Source organism: Grammomys surdaster, unplaced genomic scaffold, assembly GCF_004785775.1.
Source record: "Grammomys surdaster isolate TR1022 unplaced genomic scaffold, NIH_TR_1.0 61, whole genome shotgun sequence".
NCBI lineage: Eukaryota > Metazoa > Chordata > Mammalia > Rodentia > Muridae > Grammomys > Grammomys surdaster.
In genome coordinates, this window is record NW_021604563.1 from 12,897,365 (window position 1) to 12,911,277 (window position 13,913).

The window sequence follows — 13,913 nt, forward strand, 5'->3', positions numbered from 1 at the left end:
TCTATCTATCTATCTATCTATCTATCTATCTATCTATCTATCTATCTTTCTATCTATTTCTACTTCTATGTCTACATTTATATCTACAACTACATCTACATTTATATCACTATAGGAAACCTAAATAAAATCACCAAATAATGGAGTTGGGGGAAGACAGAAACTGAATTTGCCATTTCTTGTCACTAAATGAAAGTCTAGTACTGGAATTGGGCTACATCAAATTGAGTTTTGGGGAATTTTGGAACAACTCAGACTATTACCAATGCAATATCTTCCATCTTAATTATTCATAGCCTCTTCAGTAATCAAACATGATCTAATTGTGAAAAAGTAGCTTTTATTTGCCTGATATAATAGTATTCTTGGAGGCTTACTGCTGAATAAACTCACCTGTTCTAAGACTGCTGAATAAGCTCACCTTTTCTAATTATTTCTGAACTCTGGCTGGCTGGTTCATCTCAGATGTTCTGGCCCAAACTCCTCTCCAAGCTGACCGATTCAATCTTCCTTCTCTCAGCTCTTCACTGAATTGCTCTTTTTGACCTCAAACTAACTCTTACAATTTGTTCTAATCTCTTGCTCATTCTTGTTCTCTGACTTGTTCTATCTTCACCTGTGTTTAGCTTGTTTTCTCTATCTATGTAAAATTGTCCCTGTACAACTGATTTTGAACTTCACAAACTGAACTGACACAACTCCACTCCACTGCAGATCCTCTCAACTCACTGATAAAACTGAACTGACTCAATTCTCAACTGACAGACCACCAGTTCAACTGCACTGAATTTATCATACTGAATGGAACTCAATTCTGTTCAATTGAACTGATCTGTCTCCCTGCATTACTGTTAATTAGATTCTTTCCCGTGCTTGTGAGACTTGGATATATTACATCGTTGATGCATTCTGTCAATCTATTTCTGATTCATTACTTTGTGTGTGTGCAACTCAATTAAAATTAATTTTCAAACATGGCTGTTTCCTTCTATAAACTAATTTTACCTTAAAAGTGTATACACATGGCAATTCTGTATTCTGACCAGAGAGAATGAAGGTGTGTGGTCCTTTGCTAGAGCATCCATGTTACTCTGGAATCAACACCACTGAGATATATTTCCTTAATTAATAGGTCAACTTTTGGTCATTTAATGAAAAATTTCACACTGCCCTTTGAAAAATTAAAAGAAAAAAATATTTGGAAAAAGACATTATCATTACATACTCTGTAAGCACCAAAACATTAGCCCAGTAATATTATAAATAACTGCATATATATAAATTTGACAGCTTAGATGAAATAGACCAGTACTTAAAAAGAGACTGCCAAAATTATTTTTAGAACTTCCAGAAACAGCTATTTTTATTCCATAATTCTATCAAATAACCAGGGAAACTCAGGACCAATCCTCTGCAATCTTTCCTCTGAGAGAGGACAGAGTTTTTATATTTCTGAAATAATTATCAATCAATAAGGTAACAAAATACAGTTTATAAAGCCAAATGAATGGGAAAGTATTTTTATAGTTGTAAGAACAAAAATCTACTTGAAAGTAATAAACAGAGAAGAAATAACTGTATACTTTTTTTTATCTACTCAGATGATATAAAATTTATCAAAGTATGTCAGGTAAATAAAATTTTAAAACTGATAACTAGGATGTCTGAACAAGTAAAATGACAGTATATTAGTTAATGAAGAATACCGTAGGTTAAATTTCAATGCTTATTTATGGTTTTGCAATAAAACAACAGCAGTAATAAACCATACACAACTTGATAAAGCTCATATATAATTCTCATAAAGCCAACATTGTGTTTAACACTTAAAGAAAGGATAATAGTAGAAATAATATAAGGACGGCCACCCTCACTACTAATATTCATCAGAATAGTAGCATTCAGAAGTTCTGATCAGTGCAATGAAGAAATAAGTTAATGTGGAAGTCATAATTTTGAAATCAACAAACAAAATTTTTCCTATTCACTAGTGTTATGATTGTAAACATAAAAATGTCAACCTTTTCACATAGCATACTCTAGAACAAATAAATTAGTTCATCCAGGTATCTAAATATAAGCATTAAAATAGAAAACATATATATATATATATATATATGAACAAAAAAATGTAGGATACTTTACAGGCTCTTGAAAACATTATTAAACTGTTATGGGTAATTTTACCAAGTAATGCATAAAGTTTTTATGATAAAGCTATATGTCATTAGTAAAAATATTATAATTAATGTTAGTGAAGATTCATACACCAATCACTGTTTCTGTGAGTAAAAAATTATATTATTAAACTTTTATTTCTATATAATAGAAATAAAATTGAATCAATACATAGATTGATCAATACATAGGTTCAACAACATTTCAGTCAAAATTTCACCATAATATTTTTGTAAAAGTTGTCAAATTCTATCTTAATTTTTTATAAAAAATAGATTATCCAAAATGGCCTTTTGAAGACAAGTAAATAATTGAAGGCTACATGATACCTATGGCTTATAAAGCCATGATAATTATGATAATATATGACTGATTTAACCATGAAACATAAATACAGAAAAGGACTTATGAAATACAGTATATTATTTTCAACAAATTCAGAAAGACACTTTAATGCATTTAGAATAAACTTTTCAATCAATGGTATTTTACTGCATTTCTTTAAACTACAAATTCATATGTTACATTTTATAAAGTACACAACCCAAACGTGTTCACATCTCTGACTCTATCAGAAAAAGTATAAAAGTTCTGGAAGGAAACATTGAAGAATATCTTTGTAGACTGATTTGACTACATGAGAAATTCTCAAATTTTAAAAAATAAGAAACAATCTATTAATAAATATTTAAGAGAAACTTAAGAAAAGATGATTCATGGGTGACAGATAAGTACTAAAAATGAAGCTCCATCTTATTAATCATTACAGAAATTAAAAAACAAAATTACTGTGTGATATTTCATACCACTTAGACTAAAATAGATAGTCTTAATGTGTCAATCACCGACTGTTAAGTATAGCAGAATAGCTATACACAAGTGCTGCCTAAAGAGGTTACTTTATAAAACTGTATTATTGAATTTTATAAGTTAAAGAAAACTGTGCTCATCATATGACTAGGTACCTCGTGAATTAATGAACCAATCCTTTTTAAAGATATATTATACTATAATATAATATAATATAGAGAAAACAAAAACTAACACATCATAATAGAATAAAAGAAACAATCAGAAGGAAAAGAGCCTCAGAAAAGGCACAAGAAATAGACACTGAAATCCACTTCTCCACAAACATGGAAATTGCATGAAATATTAAGCTTTAAGCCATAGTATACACTGAAAGAACATATTCTGGTCTTAGGCACACTGCCAATCTCTGTGAATTCATATGTGTAAGAATTATGTTCTATTAGATGGTCTCCTAGGTATTCTCCATCTTCTCTGACTTTTACACTCTTTTCACCTCCTTTTGTATATGATATCGTTGGGGAGGAATTTGATGAAGACATATGTTCATGGCTGAATATTTGAAAGTCTCTCCCTCTCTACATATTGCCTTGCTATCTCTGTATTTTTTCCCAACTGCTATAAATAGAAGCTTCAATAATGGCAAGGCATTAATCTACGAGTATATCAGAATTTTATTAAGAGTCTTGTTACTGCCATGATTTTTGTTGTTGTTTTGTTTTGTTTTTAGAGCAGTGGCATTTGTTTTTTTTCCCCTAGGTCTCTGGAATATCTATACTTAAGCCCTTGTTTACCCAAGTAGTGCCATATACATGTTCTATAAATCAATCATTTATATTCGTAAAATAAAATGCTACACAATATAATTAATGAAAGAACATCATACTTAACACCATGGATATATTGTAAGTAAATTATAACACATGAAAGAAAATATTGGAAAGGATTCACATGTGTGTTTCAATTTCAATTTTGGTTATAAGAAAGTCAATACCATAACAACTAAAAACAGATCAATATCTGCCCAGAGTTTAGAGTGGAGACTGTGGAGAGAACAAAGGAAGATATCAATCATCAAATGTAGTTTAAATTGATTTCCTGAAAATATACGTGCCTATAAAATGCACTAATAAAAATTAATATATAATCAAAGACAGAAAAACATTAATATGTAATCAAAGTCAAATATCTTAATACCATAATCGTAAATTACTTAAAACTCTAGTATGAAAAAGTGACAACATTTTTGAAAGGAACTTTAAACACATATTACAAGTTTTTATAAAACAGACTCACTGATAAGTGGATATTAACCAAAAAGAAGCTTGGAATCCCCACAATACAACTCACTGATCATATGAAACCCAAGAAGAAAGAAGATAACACCAAAGTATGAATGCTATAGTACTACTCAGTAGGTGGGAGAGAATAATCTCTGGAAAGTAGAGGGAAAGAAGCATCTGGGAAGGAGAGAGGAAGAGAAGGGCAAAGGGGGGCAAATTCAGATATGGGAGGAGATGAGGGAGAAATGCAGATCATCATGAATTTGAAAGTAGGTGTGTAGCAGTGGGAAAGGAGGAACTGGGGTAACCACTATAAAGTCCAAAATGCCAGGGACCCAAGAATTTCCCAGGACCCAACAGGGATGACTTTAGCTGAAATATCCAACAAAGTCAAGATAGAACCTGGAGAGACCATATTCAGTGGATAGGAATGGCTATTAGTTGACAGATGAGGTCATACATCCACCTCAAAAATATTAATCAGGAATTCCTTCTGTCAAAAGGAAATGCAGGGACAAAGAGTGGAACAGAAAGTGAAGGAAAGACCATACAGAGACTGCCCCACCTAGGGATCCATCCCATCTGCTGACACAAAACCCAGATACTATTGCTGATGCAAGAAGTATTTACTGAAAGGAGCCCAGTATAACTGTACCCTGAGAGGCTCTGCCAAAGCTAGACCAATACAGATACAGATATAAACAGGCAAACATTGGACTGAATGTGGGGACCACAATGGGGAAGTTAGAGCAAGGACTGTAGGAGCTGAAGGGATTTGCCACCTCATAGGAAAAACAACAATATCAACCAACCAGAACCCCCAAAGTTCCCAGGGACTAAACCTCCAATGACAGTACACTGTGGGTATCCATGGCTCCAGCTGGATATATAGCAGACGATTGTCTTATCTGGCATCACTAGGAGGGGAGCCTCTTGGTAGTGTGGAGGCTTGATGACCTAGGATAGGGGAACATTAGGCAGGGGTGTGTAAGCAGGTTGGGGTGCACCCTCATAGAGTCAGGAGGAGGGAGTAAGGGATGGGGCTTGTGGAGGGGAAACTGGATTGGGGGATAGCATTTGAAATGTAATAAATAAAATAACCAATAAAAAAGGAAAATAATACATTTGATCATCAAGACAGAAAAATTAGTAAAGCAACAGTAATGATCTACTCTAGCCAAAATATACATAAGAGACATGTACAATAGCATAGTCTATGCTAGAGCAACTTAGTATACATTATTCTCAAACACGTATAAGACACTCTCATCTTTGAGAGCAAAACTAAGAAATCAAGTGTCTTTTCTAACTTTAATGTTAGGAATTTAGAAGGAAATGTTATGATAACAGAAGGAAAACTATAAATTTTACAAAGATATAAAAGTTTAAAAAATAATTCTAAAGGGCTCATATTCTTTATTTTTTTCTTTTTTCTTTCATTTTTTACATGTGATCTTATCATTTATTAAATATGAAAGCAAATTTGCATAATAATGAGACATGCTTATTTATGTTTTACATAATTAATCTTGTCTGTGGGTCATAGAGTCTCTTCATGCTTTTTCAGAGTCAATCGATATGTTTTTAAATCAAATCATAATTTTTACTTATTTAAACAGGAATTATAAACACTAAAAGGCAAGACATGGGGAAGGGGATGACACCAGAGTGTGGGTGTTCAGGAGGAGTACAGATATCTTTCAGAACAAGGTATCGGCTGGGTGAGGTTTCAGGAGACAGGTCACTATGACTCTGCCTATGATTCACTTGTCCTTATCTAAGTTGGTACTATCCTATCCGCCAAGGCTACCTATTTACAAGGTCTATGACTACTCAGGCTGGTAAATTTCCACAAAAGCTGCCCGTTTACAATAGCTTATAGCCATCTCTTTCAGTGTTTTTCCATATTCTTAAAGGGTCTTTTATTTTAAATATGCGTTATTAATATGGGTTATTTATATGGGTTTTGTACTTTTGGTGGGTGCATCAAAGTTTATTGATCGTATTCAAGAGACTAGGTAGGGTACCTTAGGCCCCTCCTGTGTTTTGGATGGAAATTGTGAGGAAGATGTTCAGTATTGGGGGCTATGTTGGGACAGGGATTCCTCAGAAATCAAGAGCCTCTCTCTTGCTCTCAGTGCCCTTGCTGAGGTAGGTGGTCCAGGGTTTCTTCTTCTTTGAAGGCCATATAGGCCATGAGGTCCACCACCCTGTTGCTGTAGCCATATTCATTGTCATATCAGGAAATGAGCTTTACAAAGTTGTCCTTGAGAGCAGTGCCCAGCCCAGCATCAAAGGTGGAGGAGTAGGAGTTGCTTTGAAGTCACAGGAGACAACATGGTTCTCAGGGTAGCCAAGGATACCCTTTAGTGGGCCTTCGGATGCCTGCTAATTTTTAAAGGTAGTAATTCTGTCAAGAGATGTAGAGGTCTTAAGCAGAATTGTATTGAACAAATACAAGCAAAAGAAACACTCTAAAGTGAATTTAAATAGGAGGCTGTCAAAGGCAACATAATGGTTTCTACATTGTGTATTTAAGGAAAATCACTAAGACCTGTCATGGGGTAGATGTCAGTACAGCTTTAAGGGAACCATCTAGAGCCTGCTGAGACTGGCTTGGTTTTCCCAGAGCATTACCCTGTTTTTCTTATCTCATTAAAAATACTCTTGCATGTCTTTTGTTGTTCATCCTTAGGGTTTCCAACCTTCCTCCTTTATCTCTATTGTTCTTTTAAACTCATACATAAACATGCAGAAAAAAAATCAAACTGAAATGTAAAAATATCTCGAAGCAAATTAAAATGGAAACAATTCATACCGAAATATATAAGACTCATAAAAACAGTGCTAAGAGAGAAGTTTGTAGAAAAATGTACTATGACAGTATTTTCTATAAATTGAAATACTCAACATAGAATACGTATGGGAAAAGGGGTGTTTTATTTCACTTACAGGTTTAGGAGTCGAATTACAAACAGATCCTTGCTGACTTTTATTTTAAGTAGCAACAATGAATAATAAGAGATGTTATTTATACTTTTACTTTTGTATTTATGTGATGAAACAACATTACCAAAGGGATTTATGGAAGTAAGTGTTTGTGGTTACAGTTTTAGAGATTTAGAATCCATGATAACTAGGAATCATGAAAGCAAGGAGTAGGCATGATGGCTTCAATTAAACACTGAGATTTCACCTGATGAACTACAAGCATGAAGCAGAGAGGGCAAATGTATTTACATAAGACTTTTCAGTCCCAAAGTCCACTTTGAGTAATATCCTTCTTCTACCCAGACTAGAATTTCTAAACTTCCAAAAAGAGTGACACCAATTGAAGATGAAATGTCCAAATCCCACAGCTATGTAGGACATTTCTTATTTAAATCATGCAAACTGGGTACATGTAAAGGGAGAGTCTCATGTTGGGCATAGATGGCAAAGGAAATAATGAATCCATCATTGATTTCCTAGGATGTAGTCATAATGTCTGAAGTAACTTTAACTGGTCTTCATATCTTAATGTCCCACATTAACAACTCAATGATCAACTAACATGTAAGTCAAAATGAACCACTAAAAAACATACAGGTTAAACACAAACTGTACCAACAGCTTTATAATAATTAAAAAGATTTTTTTAAACCTATTGAAGGAAAAAGAGTAATAGATGGAAATTTATGATTTTAATATTTTATTCTTTTATCACAAAAGGCAAATATCCTACTTCAATATGCTATGTAAATGGAAAATATAAATTCACTGCTTTCTTAGATGGAAAGTAGTAATCAAATATTAAAATAAATGAAATGGAGACTAGACAAGCAATATTAAAGAAACCAGCCAAACTAAAAGTTGTTAATTTTGAATATAGTCAAATAACCTTTAGTTTTATTACCAAAGAAAACAAGAAAGGTGTCAAATTAATAGAACCAGAAATAGAAATAGAACTATTACGATAGATGCCACATGAATAAAAATAACTAAATTGAATGACCTAGATGTAAATAAATTTCTAGAAAACTATAAACCACAAAGATTAGCCTGGTAGAAAGAAAAAGCTTGAACAGGAATATCACCATGAGATTGAAGAATGAATTATAACACTGCCTATAAAGAAAGGCCCAGGACCAGACGGTGTCACCATGAGTTTAATCAAGCATTAAAATTAGTGATATCAATCATTAAGTGAAACAAAACAAACAAACAAAAACAAAAAGAAATAGAGTGAGTACTTTTAAATTTATTTCATGAAGTCAGGAGCACCCTAACAGCAAAACCATATAAAAACAAAGGAAAATTTGTAAACAGAATAAAGAGAATTTATTAATACCCATAAGCTGGAGAGATGGATCAGCCGTTAAAGGCTAGGCTCACAACCAAAAATATAAGAAGATGACATTTATGATAGCATAAAAATACTTACCAGTCTAAAACATCATGTATAATATTTCTATATAAATTGTGAACTATTGATGAAGGAAAATGAAAACACAAGTAAAACAGCACATTCATACATTGCTAGAATTAATTTTGTTAAAATGTCCTTTCTACCTGTCTCAGTGTTCTATTGTAGTGAATAGGGACAGTGATCATTGCAATTCTTATAAAGGAAGACATTTAACTAGGGCTTAGTTACAGCTTATATTCAGTCCACATTCATCATGGCAAGAAGTATGGTGGCATGCAGGCAGACATGATACTGGAACAGTTGGTGAAAAGAATTCTACATCTAGATTTGCATGTAACAGGAAGAGGGAGACTATGGGCTTGGAATGGGCTTCTTGAAGTATCACAGTCCACCTTCAATGACATGCTTTTTTCAACAAGGCTATAGATTCTAATCATTTTAAATACTGATTCTAATTGGGAACTAAATATTTAAATTAAATTTATTTTAAATCTCTCATTCAAACTACCATAGTACTCAAAATGGTACACAGAATTAAAGTAATCTCTGCAGGTCAGATGCAACCAATATTTCTATCTAGGTGAGACTGGTGAACCATGACTGACTATCATGCCATGACAGTTCTAATGATGCAAACTTGACACATACATATTTTGCTGTTACACAATAGATTTCTAATTTTACTAAAGTCATAGACAACAAAGAGAAATGATACCATTTACTAGAAATTTACTCAACCTACCCTAGCTAGTTGTACATATTAGAGAGGCACCTACTGCAACCACTTTTCTAAACCTGAAAAACCCTCATTACATTCTAAGTATTTGTCCTTATAACAGCAAATTAGTGTAGTTATTGCCTCTTACAATGAAAATGTCTCATTGTAACAGATGAAGAATGTTACAGAAAACCACCATAGACAAAAATGCATGCTTACATAGCCCAGTCCCAACTGATATATGTACTGTATGTAAGATTCAGGGATGGTTGAGGAAAGATTGCAAGATCCAGAGGAAAATGGACTTAGCTCTAAGATTATTGTTTATTCTAGAAATTTCATAGAAGCCATACCCATAAATGCTTACTAGAGTGGCTGTGGAAGTATGGCTTGAATAAGGCCAATAACAATACACATGCTAATGTAGATGAGGGATATCTTACAAGTTCTTCATCCTAGCTTAAAAACAAACAAACTATCTAACTACCTACCTACCTAAGTAACTAACTAACTCCTGCAAATAACTAGTGAATCTTGAGATCTAAAGAAATAGGCTTCCCCCAAAGAATAACACACTAATTGGCTACCCAATGCCAAATGGTTAGCCCTAAAAGCATGTACATACAACTAAGAAAATGCAGAATAACTAGGTTGTACTTAAGTATTTAACAATACAAACAACAACAATAATGATTTAAGTAAATGGGTATGGCATTGAATGAGAGCAGGAGGAGTAGTTCTAAAGCCATTTGTGTTCTTCCTGCATGGCCCTCAGCAGATATATATGTATACTTAAAGAGTGCACCCGTGTTTACTGCTAAACAACTCAGTGTAGTTGTGACAAGAATAGACAAAAATAAAAATAAATAAAAATAAATAATACATTGTTCAATTAATAAATATGAAAGTTCTCCAATATCTGATAATATGGATGAAATTGGAAAATATAGTTCTAACCAAAATAACTAAATGAAAGATATGTAATATATGAGTCTACTTGCATGATACAAAAAATGCTCATATTCATAGATTCAAAAAGTAAAAAGATCAATTATGAGAAATCAACTGTGAGCAAATTGCCACGATTCATCCTAAAACATAAAGTTTTAGGACATTGCTTTAGTTTGCCATCTTTTGCTGTCATAAACAGGGTGACTAAAAGCATCATGGGAAGGAAATGTTTTATTTGACTTCCTGAATTTCCTCAGTTTACAGCAAGGAAAGTCAAGATAGGAACTTAAGTCAGGAAACTGGAGGGAAGAACTGAAGCAGAGACAATGGAAGAATGCTGCTTCTTTCCTTGTTCTCTATTGTTTACTAAGTTTGCTTTCCCATACAACTACTTAAAGGAGACCCAACATTCAATATAAACATATTGATAGAATATGTACTACATTGAAAACACACTCTGATGATGATAACTATTGAAAATTCACACATATTGCTGGCTAGAGGACTATTTTAGTTTGTTTTATGTTGTGATAAAATACCAATTAAAATCAACTGAGGCAGGAGTGGGTAAGTGGGTGGAGGAGCATCCTTAGAGAAGCAGTGTATGGGAGGAAGGGATAGGAGTTTTCCAAGGGAGAAACTAGGAAATGGGATAACATTTGAAATGTATATGAATAAAATATCCAATTAAAAATACAATAAAAATAGTCAATGAAAAAAATCAACTTGAGGGAAGTAAAGCTTTCTTGAGCTTACAGTTACACTTCATAATCTATCATTGAGATAAATGAGAGCAGGAATTTAGACAGAAACCTGGAGGTAAAACATCCAACTAGAGACCATGGAAGAACAGGAATATAGTCTACTGGCTTGCTCAGCTACATTTTCTACATAGACCAACATTAATTGCTCATAGTGGGCTAGGACATCTTACATAAAGATCCAGGTAGTAAGTCACAGTCTTGCCTTCAGGCAAATATAATGGTAGAATTTTAGTTTTTCAAATGAGTGTCCCTCTTCCCAGAAGTTTCTAGCTTGTGTCAAGTTGACAAAGAGTCTAAACATCACAAATAAGTAAGTGTTTTCTTATACTTCATCTTTTATAAGGAATTTAAGTGTTGGCTAGGAGGAGGGCGAGAGGTAGCTGCAGCAGAGCAAAGTGGAGCAGACCAGCGGGAGCGGGGATCCCGGGCAGGAGCTGCCGAACGGCTGCTGCAGATACAAAGACCTGAAGTAGCCTTTCGGGTCAAAAGATGGAAAACAGTAACACCACCATTTCTCAGGAGGAGCTTGAAGAGCTACAAGAAGCATTTAATAAAATAGATATTGACAACAGCGAGTATGTAAGTGATTATGAACTTCAGGACCTATTTAAGGAGGCATGCTTTCCCCTTCCTGGGTACAAGGTGCACGAGATTGTGGAGAAAATTTTAGTAGTTGCTGACAATAACAAAGATGGTAAAATCAGTTTTGAGGAGTTCGTGTCGCTGATGCAAGAGTTAAAAACCAAAGATATCAGTAAAACATTCCGAAAAGTAATTAACAAAAAGAAAGGGATCACTGCTATTGGGGGAACATCATCCATCTCCAGTGAGGGCACCCAGCACTCTTATTCAGAGGAAGAAAAAGTGGCTTTTGTTAACTGGATAAACAAAGTTCTAGAGAATGATGCAGACTGTAGCCACCTTCTACCCATGAACCCCAAAGATGGCAGCCTTTTCAAATCGCTTGCAGATGGCATCCTTCTTTGCAAAATGATCAATTTATCGGAACCAGATACAATTGACGAAAGAGCAATCAATAAGAAGAAGCTCACTCAATTCACAGTGTCGGAAAATCTGAACATAGCCCTGAATTCCGCCTCAGCCGTTGGTTGCACCATGGTCAACATAGGTGCTCAGGATCTCAAGGAAGGAAAGCCTCACCTGGTCTTGGGGCTTCTCTGGCAGATCATCAAAGTTGGTCTTTTTGCTGATATCAAGATTTCCAGGAATGAAGCCTTGATTGCATTGCTAAAAGAAGGGGAGGAGCTGGAGGAGCTGATGAAGCTTTCTCCTGAGGAGCTGCTGCTGCGATGGGTGAACTACCATCTGACCAATGCAGGCTAGTGCACCATCAACAACTTTAGCCAGGACATTAAGGACTCAAAAGCCTATTTCCACCTGCTTAATCAGATTTCTCCTAAAGGTGACCGAGACAATGAGTCTGCCATAGCCATTGATCTTTCAGGATTTAACGAGAAAAATGACCTGAAGTGTGTTGGATTCATGCTCCAGGAAGGGTTAGGACAGTTTGTCACTCCTGGAGATGTGGTTTCAGGGAAACCTAAGCTAAACGTAGCCTTTGTAGCAAATCTTTTTAACACATACCCATGCCTACACAAGCCTGACAATAATGACATTGATCTCAACTTACTGGAAGGAGAGAGCAAGGAGGAGAAGACATTTTGGAACTGGATGAATTCACTGGGAGTGAACCCGTACATCAATCATCTGTACAGTGACCTTGCAGACGCTTTGGTGATCTTTCACCTCTATGAGATGATCTGTGTGCCTGTAAACTGGAGCCATGTCAACAAGCCTCCCTACCCTGCTCTTGGAGGAAGCATGAAGAAGATTGAAAACTGTAACTATGCAGTTGAGCTTGGGAAGAATGAGGCCAAATTCTCTTTGGTTGGCATCTCTGGGCAGGACTTAAATGAAGGGAATTCAACACTTACCCTGGCACTGGTATGGCAGTTGATGAGAAGATGCATGCTGAAAGTTTTATCAGACCTTGGAGAAGGTGAAAAAGTCAGTGATGATATCATCATTAAATGGATCAATCAGACCCTTAATAGTGCAAACAAAAGTACTTCTATTTCCAGCTTCAAGGATAAATCTATTAGTACAAGTTTGCCTGTCTTAGATCTAATAGATGCCATTGCACCAAATCCAGTCCGTCAAGAAATGATCAAGAGAGAACACTTGACTGATGAGGATAAACTGAACAATGCTAAATAGGCCATTTCAGTTGCTTGGTAGATCGGTGGCCGGATATATGCTCCGCCTGATGACCTCGTTGAAGTGAAGCCGAAGATGGTGATGACTGTGTTTGGCTGCTTAACGGAAAAAAGACTGAACAGACTAAAATAATGAAACATTTACTGTGACCTGCCATCGAATGTCTCAGTTTACAGAATTTTGAAATATAGTGGGTGTAAAATCAGAATATCTCTATGCTCAAAATAGTTCTGTATCTAGTAATGAACAGTATCTTGTCCATACCAGTTATAATTTGTCATCTTTTTTGGATAACTCAATTACCTTAACTATCAATAACAACATGGGAATGTCTTATCAAGCTGCTATTTAATAATTATTTTATTTCCTAAGCGTCTTACCAAAATGAGACTAATCCTTCTTTTTTTCACGGCTCAAAAAAGACCTGTATAAAGTTTGTCAGGTCCTTCTGTTAAATATGTTTGGATTTTTCTGATGTGTTATTTATTTTTTATCAAAACGTACCTAAAGTCATAATATGACTAAATCCGTTTAGTTTTCCCCCCTAACTATGTAAAGTGATC

General features: G+C 34.7%; 1 pseudogene; it reads left to right on the forward strand.

Moving 5' to 3' along the window:
* Positions 1-11,601: 11,601 nt before the first annotated feature.
* On the forward strand, positions 11,602-13,482 carry LOC114639446 (annotated as a pseudogene).
* The last annotated feature ends 431 nt before the right edge of the window (positions 13,483-13,913 follow it).